Genomic DNA, 20,460 nt, shown 5'->3' on the forward strand with positions numbered 1-20,460 from the left:
AAGGAGACAGTGTGATAGAGCGGGTGAACCTCCCAGCACAACCAGAACAAAGCCTTATTCCTTACTTCTAGCTTGTGGCTTTTATTAAAGGCCATTAAGCAAGCAGTACAATTATCTGGGATAAGACCTGACAAGATATACACCTTTTATACTAATGCACAAGTTAATGTGTGCTGTGAAACCATCCCAGAGTGGCAAATTTTATTAGCTATGGCTCCAAATTTTACACACGGGTCTCCATTAAAGATAACCAGACTGTTACATAATTGGCAATGGATTCTTGAAGAAAAGGTTTCTAAAGTTCCTCCTTATGGACCAACTATCTTTACAGATGCATCCAAACATAATATTTGTGCTGTATACTCTCGTGACTTAACTATAAAGAGAGTAGTCAGAACTCCTTTTCAGTCCACTCAGCAGAATTAATTGTATGCAATCATTCTAGCTCTTACTTATTATCCAGGAGATATAAATATAATTACTGATTCAGCCTATTCAGTAGGTGTGGTACAAAGAATTGCCACAGCCCAAATAAAATTTGTAGCCTCCAATATATATTAGCTCTTTAAGGAACTTCAAGAACAAGTGAGAAGGCATCCAGGTAAGATTTATATTTTGCATGTCCACTCCCATAGTGGACTTTTAGGTCCTATTTTTGATGGTAATTCAAAGGCAGATAGCCTTCTAACCATGTTGGCCAATACTCCTTTATTTCAAGAAGCCCAAGAGTCTCATTCTAAATATCATCAGGCTGCCTGAGCTTTGCGTTTACAATTTGGAATAACAAGAGAAGAAGCTAGGAGCATAGTAAAAGCCTGTACAGCTTGTCTTCCTTTCCATGCTCCTACACTCCCTCCAGGGAAGAACCCTTGTGGTTTGAGACCTAATGTAATTTGCCAAATGGATGTGACCCATTATAAATCTTTTGGTCATCTGTCTTTTATCCACGTGGTGGTAGACACCTTTTCAGGATTCACTTTTGCAATGCTAGCAGCAAAAAAGACAGCCCGAGTGGTCACTGACTTCCTTATACAAACATTTGCAATTATGCGTGTGCCACAAGCAATAAAAACAGACAATGGACCTGCATATACTTGTAAACATTTTGTATACTGTTGTGCACAGTATAAGTTTTATGTACCACTGGAATACCATTTAATCCTCAAAGGCAGGCAATAGTAAAAGAAACAGAGATATTAAGACACTCCTCCAAAAACAAAAGAAAGGGAGAGCCACGGGTAACCCTAGAGAACTTCTAAATTTAGTTCTCTTTTTGACAAAGATGCACTGGCTCCGGCAGACAGGTTTTATAACCCACTGGAAGGGCAGTGTCCAGTGCGAGCAGCACCACTGTCTTTAGATAATCGTCAGGTGATGTGGAGAGACCCAGAAAGTGGTGAATGGAAGGGACCAGATAGGTTAACTGCTTGGGGGAGAGGGTTTTCTTGTATCTCCACAGATGGAGAAAGAATTAGATGGGTGCCAAAGAGCCGTATTCGCCTTGTCCATCAGAGAGAGATGGAACAGACCCTTGAAATGAAGGAGAAGATCCAAGAAACATCCAGTGGTTCCATTGCTGACTGTACCCACCACTGAAAGAATCTGGCAATTATGGCGTTTGATTCATGGACATCAAAAACTGTTTGACTTGAAAATCCTCAGGAATCCTTGGATTCTCTGAGACATCATAAGATTGTTGTAGGACTGAAAGTGCTCAGGAATCCTTGGATTCTCTGAGACATCATAAGATTGTTGTAGGACTGAAAGTCCTCAGGAATCATTAGATTCTCTGAGGCATGGTAAGACTATTGCAGGACTTCAAAACCTGTAGGGATCATTGGATTCCCTAACACGTAAAGCAATGGACAATAGATTGGTTTTGGCCTATCTCTTGGTTGCTGAAGGCGGCTTATGAGTGACTGATGTTTGCATACCCTCCTTCTAGGACTTCTGGAAATCTACAAAACCATGTTGATTTATATTGTTTGTTATATCACTACTTGCATGTACAATTCATGTCTGTTACGCCACATTTAACCTGCACTGACTGTGGGGAGAGTCATCACTAATAGCCTCTGCATTATTGCTATGTGCTTGTGTAATAACTCCCATGCTGATGGGTTTGTGCATACTTGTCTCTAATAAGACCCTTCAGCCCAGAAACCCGCTAGCAATCCCCACTTCCCTTTAGTGCTTTTCATCTCCTTTCCTGAGATGTCAGGGGGGGGGCGTGATCACCTGTGTTCTAAAACAAAAGAAAAAAGGAGATGTAAAGGGCTAGAACTGAGCAAATGTACTTGGACAGTGGAGCACATGAGACTAATTGTCAATTGGACAATTCTCTATTAACATGTTTGAAGGATGACCCTCCCCAACTATTCTGTGCTGTCTTGATTGGTGGGTGTGGACAAAGAAGGGGGAGTGACATGAGTGGGTAGAGTAGGGGGAGGAAATTGATTCATTCTCCTGGCAGTGGAGAGAGAGGAAGGACATGTGGAAATTGCTAGATCTAATGCCCTGACCTCAACTGCAAAAGACCAAGAATAAAGACTTTTGATTATCCTGACTTTGGCTGATTTCTGGAAGACAGAGTTCCAGCATACAACTCCTTCAGATGTTATGATCCACAGCTGTGGAGGCACTCAGAGAATTGACCTGCCCCTTAACATTAGTGCTTTCACAGTTACAATAACAATGAATTAGCATATCTATCTTTTCACAGTCCTTCTAACCCTCTTTCTATCTTTGAGCACCTTTACTGATTTTTACTAAGTATGAGACAAAACTTGAGAATTACCTGACTTTCTATCACAGTGATTTAGAGCAATTTTTCTTCAAAATTCTGCTTTTAATTTAACTCTGTGCTGAAGTTGTTGTTCAAGTTATATCAAAAGCTCTTCCATTTTCTTATACCAGCTGTCATACTAATTTTCAGATCCTTCAAGAATTTTGGTTTTGACTTGTCTCAACTGATTAAATTTATTGTTAGTTTTGTTGGGCATCTCCTTAAGAAGCATATACTTATATTTGATTATTCACTATTGTATTCTAAACATTTATATCTAAACATGCTATGTTTAAGGCTAGACTGAGGTAGCTGTGCTATTTATTCAGTTGATCAATAATTAACAACATTTAATAAAGGATTAGTATTTGTCCATCATGTCAGGTAATGAGGATATAAAGACAAAAATTAAAATGTCTTGCTTTTTAAAGATTATTAATTTTTGGAAAAGGCACTAGCTTCTGAATGGATCAGGAAAGGCCTCTTCTTAGGTAGCTTAACAGTTTGGTCAGTTTGGTAGGACCTAAAATGGAAATACACAAATTTTTCTTTACTATGCAACCATTGGAGCTGAGTATAATCAATTTGTTTATCACTACCTTAGTTTTAAATGCAAGACCAAATGAAGATACAGTAAACTCTACTTTGCTATGAAAGGAAAACCTATTGTCTGGCATTTTCATAATGACTAGAACAGTGATTTCATCTGTGGGGAGAATTCTGGAGGAGGTAATTCCCCAAAATTATGCAAATCAGCAACTTCTTTGTAACTTTGTGAAATAGTTACCTGAGAGGTCCTGTGAGATTAAATGACCTAGTTGTTATATGTCAGAGGTGGGAAAAGACCATAGGTCTTCCCCACTTTTAGGTTTGTTTCTCTATCAATTATATTATTCTGCCTCTCCACATATTATAATTATATTACTATAATCATGTCATTGTAATTATAATATAAAATATAATAACTATATATACATACACATATGCAGTTATGTATATATGTGTAGTGTTTCTTTAATATCTGCTAAAGCCATGCCCTTCAGCATATCTTAAATTTAAACAACTACTAAGTGTTTATCATGTGTTAAGATCTAGGCAAGATAGAAACCTTAGACAAGATAAAAAATTATTTTGTGAACTCACATAAGACATGCTCACAACATGGTTAGAAAAATGAATAAAAGGACAATCTCATGGTTTCTCTTAAGAACTTTAGAATCGATTATATAACATGAGAGACAGGCACAGAACCACCCAGCATGGCCATGATCTCATTAGAAAAGGTACTCTATGAGCAAAGCAGAATTGAATTAGTACAGAGGAAACATGAAATGTATAAAATTAGAGAAGCCACCCCAAATGTTCATATGAAGTATTTGTTTTCCAACCTTTGGCAGAGCACTCTGAGATTGTATTGGTCTGATCAGCCTATAGGACACACTGTAACTAGATTCTAACATAATAATGTCATTTAGGTCCTCTTCAAAAAAATGGACCACAACAATTTATAGGACTTCTAAGTATCCATCATTGTGTTAGGCTCTGGGCAAGATACAAAGTTTAGATAAGATGCAATCCTTGATTTCATGGAGTTTATAATCTGGTTTGTGGATATAATATCTACTCAAGTAATTATAATATAAAACAATAATGAAGATATATAAATTTGTGAAGTATAAGGGGGAAAAACTTAATGAAGAAGGTAGACTTTTAGTGGATGTGGATAAAAGAGAGTTTCCTGGCAGAAGCAATGGAATGAGTAAAGTCCCGAGTATCAAAATGAATTATACTGTGCCAAAATGTTTGTGGCAGCCCTTTTTGTAGTGACTAGAAACTGGAAAATGAATGAGTGCCCATCAATTGGAGAATGGTTGGGTAAATTATGGTATATGAATGTTATGGAATATTATTGTTCTGTAAGAAATGACCAACAGGATGAATACAGAGAGTCTTGGAGAGACTTACATGAACTGATGCTGAGTGAAATGAGTAGAACCAGGAGATCATTATACACTTCAACAATAATACTGTATGAGGAGGATGTATTCTGATGGAAGTGGATATCTTCAACATAGAGAAGATCTAATTCTGTTCCAATTGATGGACAGACTGAGCTACACCCAGAGAAGGAACACTGGGAAATGAGTGTAAACTGTTTGCACTTTTGTCTTTCTTCCCAGGTTATTTTTACCTACTGAATGCAATTCTTCCTGTGCAACAAGAAATTAGGTTCTACACACATATATTGTATGTAGGATATACTATAATACATTTAACATGTATGTGACTGCCTGCCATCTAGAGGAAGGGATGGAGGGAAGGAAGGAAAATTCAGAATAGATGTGAGTGCAAGGGATAATGTTGTAAAAAATTATCTATGCATATGTACTGTGAAAAAAAATTATAATTATAAAATTAATTTTAAAAAACATTTAAAAAATGAATTATACTAAAAATCATGATAAATTACTTCCATAAAAAGCTGGGAAAAATCATTTCAAGATGACATGATCTTAAATTATGATCACAAATATTTAATGTTAGCAAATGAAGTTATAATTTTTATATTATAGTATATTATTATTATAGTTATATTATAAATTTAAAAATCACTCTGTTTTTTTCCTTGTTAATTTTTAGGTTGGATTTGCAATTTCATTGATATTGTGAGGTCCTCAGAAGAACCTTCCCTGTACAAAAGTAGATTTTAAATTCTAGGTCTTAAAAGGGGTTGCTTGGGGCACTGTGGAATAGGGTGTAAATAAGAGGCTAAGTAACTTGCTCACACTGCTGGTATTTGACTTGAACCCATAACTTCTTCTTTCAAGGTCAACTATTTCACTATAATGGTGACTTGTAATCCTTTTCATTATGATATAAGAAATGATTATTTTAATCATTAATTATCAAAAGGACCTCATTTAAAATAACAAATATTTTATCATTGTCATTGATACTTGTTTAGTTAGATAAATTATAACTTATTATAGTTACTTTAAAATATCATATTATTATTTATAATATGACACAGTATGTTACTTAACATATTAAATGAACTGAGATATTTGTAAAGCATACAGCACAAGCCCTGGCTTAGTAAGTGCTAAATAAATGCTAATAATAATAATAATAACAACAACATACTACTATGCTACAGGTTGATTTCATCTAAGAAATAAGCTAATGTGAAGTTTCAGAACAATTTACAAACATTTCAATATTCTTGACTCAGAGTAGACTGTAAACTTGAAGAAGGTCCCTGGCACATCTGATAATCTGAATTTATGAGAAAATCTGAATAAGAATCTTATAAGATGGATAGTATTATCTTGGTTGTGATCTATAAGGTTGGAATTAATATCCACATTGATGACATGATATATTTATTGGCTATTGGCTAAGAATATTTTTCATAACATGATTTGATAAAATAATGTCCTATGTCTTATTTAATAAACTTTTAAAAAAATTAGCATGCAAATATATATAATACACCCTGAGGCTAGCAGAAAGGGCATTTTTGGGATCAACTCAGACTTAAGTGAGCTTTTTTTAATCTAGTGGTCTTTCTATTAGAGTCACATCCCAGGCTGGGAGTGTCTAGAATCCCTACCTTTATTTATCCAATCCAAAAGTTATGTCAACCAGCTAAGGTTATATTTTTCCTTTGAAAATCTGCTTATGATTTTGATCCATGCTAATTTATTTTAGGGTTAGCCAGCCATGTAGTCCTGCCTCATGATATCTTTCTACTCAACCCCTTTCCACCTCACACCTCATCACCTCATGTCTTTCTTCTTTCATTGCTAATTGTTTTTGGGTGCTAACTCCCTTTTAGGGTTAGCCTGTAGTAAATGGTGTAATCTTCTTTCTCTATAATTAACCCCCTTTTGGGGTTAGTTTGTTAAACTCCTCTATGGATTTAGCCTGCCAATCAATGGACATACTCCCACCTCATGCTGTATTCCCTTTAATGCTATCTCCTGATTAATTGTGATTTCCATTAGGGAATTTGTCATTCTCTTTGTTAATGTTCATTGTTAAAATCTCTTTCCTTGCTTACTCCTGTGTGTTAATTCACTTAATAAATAGCACTTCTTCATACTTGTGATAGATGTCTTGTCATGCTTGCGCAATCTCAGGAACATAAGGTTCTCTATTATGTTATTTTTATATAATATTCTTCTTACAATCAATAATAATTTTTATTATTATTATTATTATTATTATTATTATATGTAATAATCTTCTTACAATCAATTGCTCTCCTGAATCTCTTTCCATATTTACCATTCTTGTCTATCTTATCTCAGTTCTGGAAAATAAAAAACAAACAAAAAACTTAAAATTTAATCTATAAGTTAATACTTTCTTAAGCCTATAATCAACAAAACAATACACCATACTTTGAATTGTAGCATTTGCTAATTCAAAGCTATAAATGCTGTGTAGGAGGGTTGCTAGACACTCTTTTTCAAATTAACTAATCAGAGACATCTTCAGATATAAAGAGAAAGCATTTATTTAGTGCCTTTGAGCAGAGTCCCACCCAGACTCCACCTGGGTGCCATTCCAGCCCTTGCCACGTGCTAGACCTGACTAGCAGGAAGTAGAACACCCAGTTAAACTGGGAAAGACTCGAGCCTTTTCACTGGATAGACTGAAAGGATGGAACCATCCTTGACCAATGGTCCCCAGCCTTGTCTGCTTCCCATAAGTCACATCACCTCCTGTGACTTAACTAACTTCATGTGATTTTCTGCATCCCAGGGTTCAAGGCCTGGGAATAGGGATCATGGCACTTAGTTTCAGACTGAGAAAAAACTTCATTCAATCAGGCCTATTCAATGCTCATTGAAAATTGAACACAGAAGCCAACTTCAGCAAAGCTCAAGGTATCTTGGTACAAGTTTAAACTTTAATAACTTCAGAAATATGAGTACTACAAACTAACAAAAAATGTCATCTGTAAGTATAATTTAAATTTATTTAATGCTTCTTTAGATTTATGAATTTTGAGTGATAAATTTTTACTAGTTACAGGTAAATTCTTTTTTGTTATACATGTACATTAACTTTTTATGTATTTCCATATGAACCATGTTGGGAAAGAAAAATCAAAACAGTTTATTGGGATTGCCTTGTACCACTGACCCACTGAGAAGAACCAAGTCTTATCATAGTTGATCATCACATAATCCTGCTATTGCTGTGTACAATGTTTTCCTGGTTCTTCTTGCTTCTTGAGTGATAAATGTTTAATTTCAACATGTCTAGTAACTTTGTTATTATGTTTGTCCTTCATTTTAGAAGAGGATCTTGACATCAGGAATGTGATGTCCATGACTAGCAAATTTAATTGGTTTTAAGTGAGTAGGGTCTGAGTGCAATCACCAGCTTTACTTTATCTTCCAGAGTCATCTAAGTGCAGTAGCAAGCTATAGATCTGGATGACCAGAGATGGTCTGGATTCAGTGGGAGGCCTTAGCTTTTTAAAGTCCAGGTCTTTAAGTTGTCTCTGACGGAGACAACTAGCCATTCAGTGATCAAGACTGGATAAGATATGAGGCAAAGAGTGGCCCCATTTTAACATATATAGATATATCTCCATTTTGGGAAAAGACCCTTAGGGTTTCTGGCCAAAAGAGAAACAATTGCTATTTACATTCACTAGGAACAATCTGGGACCAAACAGTTGACATTTCTTCTATGGTCCCACCAAAGAACCTATAGTTGGCCATTCCATGAGAGTCAGAATGATTTGGATTCAAGGCTTTGTTCTTAGACAAGAAATGTAGTTCTTAAACCCAAAGGTATCTTATGAGGCATTCACCTTTTAAATTCATATTCCTTTGGGCAGAGCACTCACAAATATAATCTGTGTGGACAGAGGAAGAGGAAGAAAAAAAGGCTAAAGGAAGGGAGAGAAAGGGAAGAAAAGGACAGGGAATGGAAGGGGAGCAGAAGAAAGAGAGGGAGGAACTGTGTTACCCAATTGTTTGTCTTTCATTCTCAAAAGAGCATTTTTTTTTTTTTTTTTTTTTTTTTTTGCTGAGGCAATTGGGGTTAAGTGACTTGCCCAGGGTCACACAGGCAAGAAGTGTTAAGTGTCTGGGGCCACATTTGAACTCAGGTCCTCCTGACTTGATGGCTGGTGCTCTATCCACTGGGACACCTAGCTGCCCCAAAAGAGCATATCTAACCAAACTTGCTATTATTCATCATTTCTGAAAGACAATTTTTCAGCTGGGAGAATCTATAGAGGAGATTCCTTGGTCACTTTGGTCCACATTAGAGTTTTTTCTTAGTGAGATTGCATCAATGTTTCACATTTTCATCAAAATCTCTTTCTTTGGCTAATGTTAATAAAATAATTATACATATGATCCTTTTAGTTACTGAGCAGAATCAGATTGTATATTTTTACCAAGTACAAATACTGACTAGTAATGTATAGTATAAGACAGAGATCATGTTAAAATTTAATAAAAAACTATCAATATTTAAAAATTTTAAGTAATTTCTAAAAATGCTTTTGTAAATTTGTAGCATTTGTTCTTTCTAAAATTATTAAAGCTTAAGACTGTCTTACACATTTAAGAAATACAGTATTTCAGTACTTTAAAAGATGTTTGATTTCATATGATTATTTCCTTCATGGATGCAGATCACTAAATTACTATGCCAAATTTACAGTTATAAACTCTGAACTTAGCTAGTCCTCAGATGACAAAGATAAGAATCATCCTTTATTATCATTTGGTTATAGTTCATTAAGAGCTGCTTTTATTTTTTTAAAATTGATTTAATAGAACTGACAATATGCTTAAAAAAAGAATTAATTCTCTATTAAATTCTCTATTAAACCTATGCTTTTTTTTTTTTTAAGTATCCGTTTTATCTTTCTTCTCACAGAAAAATATTCAGAAGCGAATGCTTGTGATAAAGTTGGCAGCTCACCTAGCCGTATTGTTTTAGAGAGTTGACTGAGGCTTAAAAAGGTAGAGTATCAGAGGTAGGATTTGAGGGGTGTTCTTTCTTTCCCCAACCAGAGCCAATATTCCCTGTCATCTCACAAGGGCATAAGGAAAAAGCAAGCAAAATGAAAATAACATCCACAGATCCAAGAAACTGCATCTGCAACTATCACTATTTGTTTATTCATTTTTAATAAACCTTGCTTTATGAATCATGTTGGGAGAGAAAAATCAGAGCAAAAAAGGAAAATCCATGGGATTAAAAAAAAAAAAAAAAGAAGTGAGTATAGCACATGTTGATTTATATTCAATCTCCATAGTTCTTTTTTCCGGATGCAGATGGCATTTTCTGTCTAAAGTCTATTGCGATTGTTTCAGATCATTGAACCACTGAGAAGAACCAAACCTTTCATAGTTGATCTATCCCACATATTTTTTTGTTTTTTGCTTGCCTTAATTTATTTTTTTACAAAACATATATATGGGTAATTTTTCAACACTGACTCTTGCAAAACCTTATGTTCCAAAATTTCCCCTCCCCCACCCTATCCCCTAGATGGCAGATAGTCCAATACATGTTAAATAGATCATCATACATTCTTGAAGTTATTGTGTACAATGTATTCTTCATTCTGTTTGTTTAGCTCAGTATCAATTCATGTAAATCTTTTCAAGTCTTTCTATAATCAGCTTATTCATCATTTTATATAGAATAGTAATATTCTATTATCTTCATATCTCACAGCTTGTTTAGCCATTCCCTAATTGATAGGCATCCACTCCTTTTCCAATTCTTTACTGCCACAACATTTTTGCACAAGTATGTCCTTTTCCCTCCTTTATGATTTCCTTGGGATACAGACTCAGTAATGGTACTGCTAGATCAAAGGGTATGCTATTTGGACATAGTTCCAGATTCCTCTCCAGAATGGTTGGATCCGTTCACAATTGCACCAACAATGTATTAGTGTCCCAATTTTCCTATATCCTCTCCAACATTCATTATCTTTTCCTGTCATTTTAGCCAATCTGAGAGGTGTGAGGTGCTATCACCCTTTATTGATTGTCAATCTTTCCCCCAGAATGTCTATATATTTCTTCTTTGTTTTCATGAGACTTTCCTTAAAGATGGGCCTAACACTCTAAAACTTTTGGGATAAACTGTATATAGTAAAGAAAGAATTTTCTTTAATAGCCTAAGTCTTTTGTGATAACTCATGGAAACATTGTTGATATTAAAATAACATTGTTGCTGTGATCTTTTTAGCCATGCACTTTTAGTCTCTCTGTGTGTGTGTATAGGATTCTGCTATCATAACTGCATCACTTTTTGTAAACCTGTAAATTATTGATATAAATATATTACCTTTGAGAACTATGTCAAGATGAGAGCTATGTCAAGAAATCAAAGTAAGATTGCTGTGACTTAAGTTTGTATAAGAAAATATTTATCAGATTTTCTGGATATTGTTATCATTTTTATTATTTTTGCTGAGGCATTTGGGATTAAGTGAGTTGCCAAGGATCACACAGCCAGGAAATAAATGTTAAGTGCCTGAGGTTAGATATGAACTTAGGTCCTCCTGACTTCGAAGCTGATGCTCTACCTATTATACCAACTAGCTGCCCCCTGGATATTATTATAACTTGACAGAGCAGTGACATGTTTAAATTCCATGACATTAAGCAAAATATCACAAAGAGAGTTATTTTCCTTTATCAGTCCTAAACACTTTAGAGGCTACTTAGATGGTAGTTAAACCCCTAGACTTTTGCATCTTCATATTCTACTATTTGATAGACTGAAATTCTTTTGATAGTGTGTGAGATGGGTGCTAGGCCTCTTACCCAAACTGACTACTCAGAAACAGCTTCAGATACAAAGAGGAAGCATTTATTCGGTCTTTGCAAGAGAGGCCTAAGTACACCTGAGTAGTACCACAGCCTCTCAGTTCTCATCTCCCAGCATTGTGCCTGGCCTGTTGAGCCAGAAATAGTGGATTTGGTTAAATAACAAAAGACCTGGCTTCATTGGATGGACTGAAAAGGAAGTAACCCTTGACCAATGGTCAGCAATGCTGTCTACTTCCTATGGGTCAGTTCCTGAAGCTTAGACCTAGGGTCTAACATTTCCTGTCCTACAGATCAAGTGACTTTTTGAAGCTTAGGGTCTGACCCACTCCATCTCAGAGACTTTTTGAGAAATCTTTACCTGGTCCCATTTAGTAGGATACATAATAATAATAATACATAATAATATTGTAGTAAATTTATTTTTATTTTTTTGCTGAGGCAATTGGGGTTAAGTGACTTGCCCAGGGTTACACAGGCAAGAAGTGTTAAGTGTCTGGGGCCATATTTGAACTCAGGTCCTCTTGACTTCAGGGCTGGTGCTCTATCCACTACACCAAACAGCTGCCCTTAGTAAATTTATTTTTAATGTATATTGCTTTATGAATCATATTGGGAAAGCAATAGGGAAAAAATCATAGGAGCGGGGGAAAAAAACAAAAAAGAAGTGAACATAACTTGCGTTGATTTACATTCAGTTTTAGTTCTTTTTCTGGATTCAGATGGCATTTCCTGTCCAAAGTCTAATGTGATTCCTTTAGATCATTGAACCATTGAGAAGAAGCAAGTCTTTCATAGGTGATCATTGCCCATTCTTGCTATTATTATATACACTGTATTCCTGGTTCTGCTTGTTTCATTCAGCATCAGGTCATCTGATATTATGTATCAAATATATAATAATAAAGGAGATGTAATGAATTTAATTTTGTTGGTACCTTAGGACTAAAGTAATATAGAATTTGTTTGAATTTTCTGTCATTTGTGCAGAAAAGCAATACTTAACAAAATAATATTCTTTTGTCTTCAGGTCTAAAATTTCCAGAAGTTTCTTAACTCCTCTCATGAGTAACCTCTAACTAGGTGACAAAATTCCCCAGAGCTGTGGTAATTAGCAAAGTAGATGAAGTGCATCAGAAGAAATTACATCTCCAATTTTGACTTGCAAAAGTGATGGCTACCTAGGTTATGTAAGAAGGGAGAACAATTGTAGTTGCTTCTGCATTTATGACTTACTTCAATCCTACTGCAGAATTGATTAAGGATACAACTACAATTAAAGGTTTACCCTAGGAATTCTCATTTGCTTTGCCAATCTACTGGAATACTACTGGAATTGTGTTTTCACAAGTTTCTACACCTTGTGCATCTAGTTTACTCTAGGTGTTAAGTACCTCTCAGCAAGCAAGGTTCATCTTCCTGCAAGAGTGAGTTTTTAATAACATGGAAGGAAATTATGATATATCCTAGATTATATATCTGAGAAAGAGATATGAGATTGGTTTCTTGTTTTCTTTCAAATTTCTGTTAAAATCCCACCTTTTGCAAGAAGTCATACTTGGTGCCCTCTCTCTGAGAAAACCACCAATTTACTTTGTCTACAGTTTGTATATATAATTTTGTGCATGGTGTATCCCCCGTTGGAAAGTGAGTCCACTGAGAACAGGGACTATTTTCGCCTCTGTATTACCAAGAAGCTTAATAAACACCCTTTGATTGACTTTCTTACTTATAAGGAGTGTGTTTGGGAGTCCCTGAAGTTAGTGTCAAGAGAATCATGAAAACTACCCCTTTCATTTTGAAAGAATTGATCTACAAGCACATTGATGTCTTAGCAAGAAGGGACTCTTAATGTCATATTGACTATTCCTCAAATATGGACATTTGTGGCAGTTTCCTCTGGGTAGTCCTTTTCCAGTTTATTACAGTAAAGCTGACCATCTTTAAAGGGCAACTGGAACATATCAGTATGAATCATAATTTAAAACTCAGCCTTGCCCTTGCAAAAGATTGGGCCAGGCAAGCTTTTGAAGGTGTCTTGATGGAGCACCTCATCAGATGGAAGAAGGAACAGCATTATTAGTAGGATATAACAGTACCTCTAGACACCCACCCACATACATACCTACACACACCCATTACCAAACCTTCTCTAAGTTCTGGGTCTACTGGCACATCATGTCATCAGGGATTCAGAAATGCTATCTTTAAATAGATTCATTACATATAAGCTGGGGTTACTTGTCACAGTCTACGTACAGTTCTTGGGATTACTTCATGGGGCTTAGAACTAAGGATCTAGGAAATCAAACTCCATTACTACCTGGCAGAATTTTAGATAGAAGTCACTAGAATCCCTTCTGTATGTCACTTAGTTTCAAGAATTTAACCTGTTAAAGCCCATAGGACAATCTCTGATAGAGGGAACAATATATTTGTAGTTGCATTGTCCCAAGCTTTTATTTGTCTTGGCTTTTAGTCAACACCTATTTTGGAAATGTGATACCGTGGTCTGTATATCAAGATACAACTATAAGGCTGGATACTGAAAACTTATAGCTATGAATTTTGAAAGCAATTACAAATTTTTGAAAGCAATTACACATATATACATATGTATATGTAGACATACATGCATATATACATACATATATACACTTTACTATTAGATAATTAGAGGTAGTTTAATCTAGGATAGAAAGTTGGCTTTGGAGTCAATAAAACTTTCTGGGTTCAAGTTCTACTTCCATGAAATATTCTAGGAGGTCCTCTAAGACCATAAGTTGTAAAGAAGGAACTGACTAGAAAGTGTTTTCTTACCTGGGAAAAATGCCAATGATTTCACAGAGCCAGTTCCTATCTTTATTACATATTTTTGGTTGGAAAATGGCAATTACTGTTGGGTGTAATACTTAGAAATCTTCTAAATAAGGAATTGAATATATGGTTTCTGCCAGTCTTGCTAGGTGAAGAGACCTAGCTAGCTCTGTGGTTATTTGGGTTAAGGAATATGTGGATCAAGTGGGATTTATGACCATGCCCTGGAGGAACCTTCCATGCTGGTCCATTTATAGTGACTGCCTCTCTCTGATCCCTATTTCTGAGAATCACCAGATGCTTCCATCCTTTGTCCTTCTGTATCATGTCCTCTGTAGACTCAAAAAGAGCTGACATCCTTTCCTTCCACTCCCAATTCTGAAATAGTGAACCATGCTCTAATCAACTCAGCCTTGTTTCTCATGTTTGTGCCAGGCCAGTCCCCTTTGAACCCACTCCTTTGTCTTGTAATCTTTAGGACCAAAGGTCATTGCTTATCTACTATTTCTCTACTTGTGTTTACTTCCTTGAATTGGGGGGAATTCTAATCTTATGTAAACAGAAACAAGTAGGGGTCCATTTTCTCTATAGGATTAGTAAATGAGTCAAGGTCTTGCTTTGATAGGGTGTTCCCAATTATTGTGCTTAAATGACAGGTGATTTCCTCTAGTCACCCTTCAGACTGAGAAGACTTCAGAGCCCAAATTTGTGACCTTGGACAGGTCACTTAACTCCTGACTCTTACTTTCCTCACCCATATGAGGGAAATAATAGTACCTACTTCTCAAGGTTATTGTGAATATAAAATGAGGTAACACGTGTTAAGTGCTTTGCGACTTTTAAGTGTTATTTAAATGCTATGATGATGATCAGACTATTTCTATTCAAAGGTTAGTAGAAGATGAAGTCTGAGAATTCTGGCAGCATTCAAGTCCAAATTTTTTTTTTTGGTTACTCCCCAATTGATAACCTGTAAATTCCCACCAGAAACCCGATAATACACAGAATTACAAGAAATAATTCTTTCTGCACAAGTAAATGTAACAAAGAGGTTCTCAAAAGAGGCAGGTTTTATTTTCATAATACAGAAATTAAAGTTGGAATCAAAATTAAGTTCCAGAGAAATGTAAGTTCTAAAAGACAAAAAATATATTCTTATTACAATAAATTAAATCAACAAACATTTATTAAGCTCTTACTATAAGTTAAACTCTTGCTAAGAGCTGGGAATACAAATACAAAAACAATCCCTGCCCTCAAGGGCTTTACCACGTAAAGGGAATAAAGCATAAAAGGGAGATGAAAAGAGGAGGGGTGAGGTGGAAAGTACTTTGTCCCCAGGCAATTACACATAGTATCTAGTGTAGAACCTAGAGAGAAATTAAGTTATGGATGGCCTAAGTTTGTTTTCTGAAAATGGAGATTCTGGGCAGAATCAACCAACCAGAGGAAAAATCTGCTAGGGTGGAATATACTTCTTAGGTTAGAAGGTTTGGTGCTGGTGAACTTTCTAGGTGAGGAGTCATCAGGGGCTGTTTGAGCTTTCTAGATGAGAGCCTATTGTGACATGGTAGAGAAAGACTGAACAGTCTGAAATGGAGTAGGAAGAAGGATAAACAAATGAATGTCCTGGGCAACTTTCCTTAAAATGATTCTTTGTGGAACCAATCAGAAGAGAGCACCACAAAAGTAGAGAATACTTTCAATTATTATTGTTAATAATAATAATTTTGTCATTCTAAATTTTTAGCTGGTGGGGAACTTTAAAGATTATCCATTTCAACCCCCTGTATTTTGTAGATGATGAAACGATGTACTCGTGAGTGACATGCCCACACAGTTAAATTGGTAATGCCAAAATTAGGAACCTTGGTTCCTAGTCCAATATTTTAATTATAAAGTTGTCCCATTTTCCTAGAGTTTTTTTTTATGACCTTGAACAAATCTGCTTTTAATTGTGTAATTAACTGTAACATGGAAGTGATAGTAAACTTGGAAATATTTGTAAACATGAAATTCTTATAAATTAGTAATTCCTTAGCTTTTTTTTTGTTGTTGGCAATTGGGGGTTAAATGACTTGCCCAGGATCTCATAGCTAGTGTTAACTGTCTGAGGTCAAATTTGAACATAGGTCCTCCTGACTTCAGGGCCAGCTCTCTATCCACCATTCATTTAGAATCCTGGGGCAGATAGGTGTGAAAATGAAAGTGGATATAATTCAACTGGAGTCAGAAAGAATCCAGTTCAAATTTGGCTTCAAGATACTTGCTGGGTGAGCTTAGGCAAGTCATCTACCCTGTTTGCCTCAGTTTCCTCATTTGTAAAATGAGGTGAAGGAAGTGGCAAACCACTCCAGTGTCTTTGCCAAGAAAGCCCAAATGGGATCATGAAGAATCTTGACTCAATTGAAATGACTCAACAACACTCACAAATGTCATTGACTTTTATATTCCATTTAAAATAACATTTGTAGAGATTTTATTTTTGTTATTGTAGCCAGTAGATTTACATCTCTTGCAAATTCAAGCAACTTAAACCATTCAATTTAGAGATTATTCTTATTTTAATCAGGGGGACTATAATTTATTTTCCTAATAGATATATACGATGCTTCACTGTGGCATAGAGGGAGCCCCAGGTTCTCATGTTAGTTTTGGCAGTTTCTACCATATCAGAAAGGCTTTGAGTAGAATCCAACTATGGAGTCTATGTTTGTCTTAGGGACTAACCTAGCTGGTTTTATTCAGTTGGTCACAGGATGATGGCTCTTTTGATCACAGCACCTCCCCCAAAAAGTCATTTTGTAGGATTTGTAGTCTGTATTTAATAGAAACAGTACCTAAACTGATAAAATTATGGACCCTTGAAGAAAGGAAATATATTGCTTTATGATTATATTTATAATGATCCATTAATAAAACATATTGCTTTATATAAGTTGTTATAATATTCGATAGAAATCTTTTTATTTTGCCTGTCCAGTTTGGATTTTATCAGTAGGGCATACTTTTGTTCATATATTTTTGTTGTTCTGTCATGTTCATCTGGGACCCCATTTGGGGGGCAAAGATATTGGAATGGTTTGCCATTTCCCTTTCCCAGCTCATTTTATAGATGAGGAAACTGAGGCAAATAGGGTTAAGTGATTTGCCCTAGGTCACTTTGCTAGTACATATCTAAGGCCAGATTTGAACTCACTCAGGAAGATTCATCCTCCTGACTCCAAACCTGGTACTCTATCCTCTGCACCAATTAGGTGCTATAAATATACATAGATATATATGTATATATTTGATGAATGAATAGCTATATTAACATATAAAATATGAAGCTTTGATTTAAATATTATATTTGTTAATTTAGCAAATATTTATTTAGCAATCTACATCCATAGCATTGTGCTAAGTGATACAGAGAATGCTAAAAAGGAAAAGATAAAGGCCACATACTCACAGAATCACAATTTAGCCCATTAGCCCCTAAGTTTTTATTTTACAGGTGAGGAAACTGAGGTCCAGAGATGTAAAGTGACTTTTCCTAAAGGCCATCCTGGAAGTAAGTGGGATAAATAGGCTCTGAATTTAGATCTTCCTCCTCTAAATGCAGTATTTTTTCTTCATACCATGCTGAATTTTTTCTTATTAGAAAGTCTAATTCACTCTAAGAAATATCCATCTGTTCTCTAACAATTGTGTAGGCTGGAAATCTTTTTTTGTAAAATAATAATGTATGTCCCTCAAAATGCAGGTGGACATGAGACCTTTTCTTTTTAAATTAAAAAGCACAATTAGATTTGTTTCTCCTTTCTCCCTCTCCTCACTCACCTTGAGATTCTGAAAACAGGCATATTTGATTCAAGTCAATTAATATCCATAAAAGAAACCTCCCCAGGTGCTCCAGACTTTTCTCCATTTTAAAAAATAACTTTATTTTTCCAATACAAGCAAAGATAGTTTCCACCATGCATCTTTGCAAAATCCTTTGTTCTTAATTTTTCTTCCTCCCTTCCCTCTAAATAAGTAATAAGTTAAACATGTGAAATTCTTCTAAACATATTTTTATATTTGTCATGCTTTGCAAGAAAAAAACCAAGCAAACAAACAAGTATAATAATAATAATAAAAAAAAAGGTGAAAATACTATGCTTTGATCTACATAAAGTGTCTAAAGTTCTTTCTCTAGATGCCTAGCTAGAACATCCTAATTCCCCTTGGGCTAGAAGTGGCCTCAAATAAGAATTTCCTTCCAAGTACGTGCAAGCTGAATTTATCCCATACCTTTAGTCTTCATTCTTCTGTACAATCTTTATAGCTTTGGGTGTGAGAGGCCTGACTTGCCTCTTTTGTGGCTTACCTCCCCCTCTCCCAAGTTCTCCTAACTTCAGATTTGCAAGTAGTCATCCTTCCCATCCTAGATCCACTGAACATTATCCTTGTTTCGAGTTCTCTGGATAAAGACCCTTTTTTATATGGCTTCCAGATTTCTCCTGACTTTCAACTATCATTCAAGACATTTAGCAAAAATTACCACCTACTGTGTGCTGTCAAATATAGTTAAGTTGCTGTCAAATAAAGATAAGGTATAATCCCTGAACTGGAGAATTTAGTTACTTTAAGGGACAAATGGGTATACTATACAATAATAAATAAGTTCATTAGAAAGTTTCAAAGCTTTGTGAAGTCCAAGAGGAAAGGTTATTGTCAATAGGAAAATGGGGAAAGAATAAAACAATTATTATTAACATTGGTAAAAAGAAATCCAATCAAAGTTCGTGGAGGAGTGGCATTTGAAATGGGTGGTTTCAGCATGTGAAGGTCTTTAAATGCTAGAAGGAATCTAAATTTTATTTACTGAAACTCTAATACTATGATAGGCTATTTGTTCTTTCTGCTAAAGGCCATTTGGATATTTATAACATAATTGATGGGCCATACAAAATTATCAACTTGTAGAACTCAAACAGTGGAAGGTTGTTCTATCTAGCTTTTATCTCCTTATTGCCTCCAGTTGCCTTGGCATGGCCAGATCAAATTATTTCTCTGGCTTTTTAATTTTTTTTTAATTGTATCCCTGCCCTAATAGTTTTTTTTAACTGTTATGAAAAATGGACGGCCATCCTGGAAGTGAGCATGCAGAGGCGTGCTATTTCTCATTTTTGATCTGGTCTCTCTGTCCACTTTGATTCTTCCAGTTGTAAGTCCACTAGATGGGTAGTTTATGTGTTATCTTTATTATCATCTATACAATGATGAAATGGAAGTTTAGGGGTTAGGGAAGGACTCAAACCTAGTAGATGGCAGAGGTAAGTCCCAGGAGCTCAGCAATGAGGTTCATAAGGCTAATATGAATCGAAACATGTAATCTCAATGCAGTTCTTTAAAAAAGCATTTAAATAGAACAATTAAAATTTCCATTAATAATGGATGTACATTAACATAAAGTTGGAAATGGAAATCATCTAAGGAATAATTATCTTTTTGTACATCTTGAGATGAAGCAAGAAGGCATAACTATTCCTGACACCTTCTACTCTTTCCCATAGACCCTTGCTTTTTTCTTTGGGATTCTCTGTGCTTCCCTAATTGCTATATGCAAGGGAATGGGGGAAAAATGGACATTTCCCAGGCAGAACAGAAGCCTCCGTTTTTCAGGGGATGGGCAGGAAAAGGCGTCCTGGGGCTCACTCTCCATGCAATTTGGTTCTCTTCTGCCTCCTTTTTGCTTTTTAATCACGAAGATTTCAGGATAGTACTAAGAAGTCTAACCTCTGAATTTTAATTGTATTTATTACCAATGTAATTCACAAATCTTCTGTCTCTTTATCTTTGTAAATGTTGTAAACGGATCATCCCTTGGCTCCTTCAAGGTCTGGTCAAATCTTCCTTTAGTCTGTTTCCATTTTCTAGTTCAGACTAGTCATTTACAACATGTTTTGCATCCCCTTAATTTCAGAATAGAGGCCCTAATCAAGTGAATCTGACCAGAAAGAAAACATTCCACTTCTGGAATCTCCTCTCTTCCCCGATTAG

The 20,460-nt window shown here is 35.5% G+C and overlaps 1 protein-coding gene across 2 annotated transcripts in view; it reads left to right on the forward strand.

The window, feature by feature from the left end:
• Positions 1-20,460, forward strand: part of CEP85L (centrosomal protein 85L) — a 227,849-nt gene that overhangs the window by 75,363 nt on the left and 132,026 nt on the right. The window lies entirely within an intron of this gene.

Source organism: Sminthopsis crassicaudata, chromosome 4 (genome assembly GCF_048593235.1).
Source record: "Sminthopsis crassicaudata isolate SCR6 chromosome 4, ASM4859323v1, whole genome shotgun sequence".
Classification (NCBI taxonomy): domain Eukaryota; kingdom Metazoa; phylum Chordata; class Mammalia; order Dasyuromorphia; family Dasyuridae; genus Sminthopsis; species Sminthopsis crassicaudata.